This window comes from Grammomys surdaster, unplaced genomic scaffold (assembly GCF_004785775.1).
Source record: "Grammomys surdaster isolate TR1022 unplaced genomic scaffold, NIH_TR_1.0 331, whole genome shotgun sequence".
In the NCBI taxonomy this organism is placed as follows: domain Eukaryota; kingdom Metazoa; phylum Chordata; class Mammalia; order Rodentia; family Muridae; genus Grammomys; species Grammomys surdaster.
The window spans coordinates 102586-103479 of NW_021604750.1; the positions used below are offsets into that span (position 1 = coordinate 102586).

Below are 894 nucleotides of genomic sequence, written 5' to 3' on the forward strand. Positions count from 1 at the left end.
TTTTTTTTTTTTTTTTTTTTTTTTTTTTTTTCCGAGACAAGGTTTCTCTGTGTAGCCCTGGCTGTCCTGGAACTCACTCTGTAGACCAGGCTGGCCTTGAACTCAGAAATCCGCCTGCCTCTGCCACCCAAGTGCTGGGATTAAAGGCGTGCGCCACCACCGCCCGGCAAAACTCCTGTAATTCTTAACCATTCTTCAGGATACACAGTTTGCCTCCTTCCACCTGTATTCTTCATTTTCTCAACTCTACTTTCTAGACTTGAGCTTCTTCATATAGAGCCATGGACAGGTGGAGAATCCTGATCCCTAAATCTGTTTGTGTGTTTGAACCAATCTTCCTAGGAAAGTAGTGCATCACTTTACTGTACTCTCAAACTTTCAATGGCTCAAGAAGTTTAACTGTTAATACTTTAAAATAGTTGTTACATTATAGTGACTATTTGTCTTTCACCAATTGTTCTCTACAAAGATTCTTTCCCCCAGAGATATCCAGAGAGGAAGGTATTAATTATGAACAATCTCAGACCTTTGGTCAAGTGGAAGGATAGGCATTCCTCTCTTTCCAATATACCATCTAGACATACTTCTTCTGAAGGCTATGAAGACTGGCTGTCAGCCTTCTCTACTCCCTATCCATGGAGCTGAGCATGTTTCACACTCCCCAGGACTAACCACTTCATATTTCTCAGGACTAACCACTTCACACATCCCAGGACTAATCACTCACACTTCACAGGCCTGACCACTTCACATTTCCCAGGACTGACCACTTCACACTTTCCAGGACTAACCACTTCACACTTCCCAGGACTGAACACTTTACACTTCCCAGGACTAACCACTTCATACTTCCCAGGACTAACCACTTCACACTTCCCAGGACTAACCACTTCA

General features: G+C 43.2%; 1 protein-coding gene across 1 annotated transcript in view; it reads right to left on the bottom strand.

Moving 5' to 3' along the window:
* The window catches only part of Pkp2 (plakophilin 2), an 88392-nt gene that overhangs the window by 10558 nt on the left and 76940 nt on the right, over positions 1–894 (bottom strand). The window lies entirely within an intron of this gene.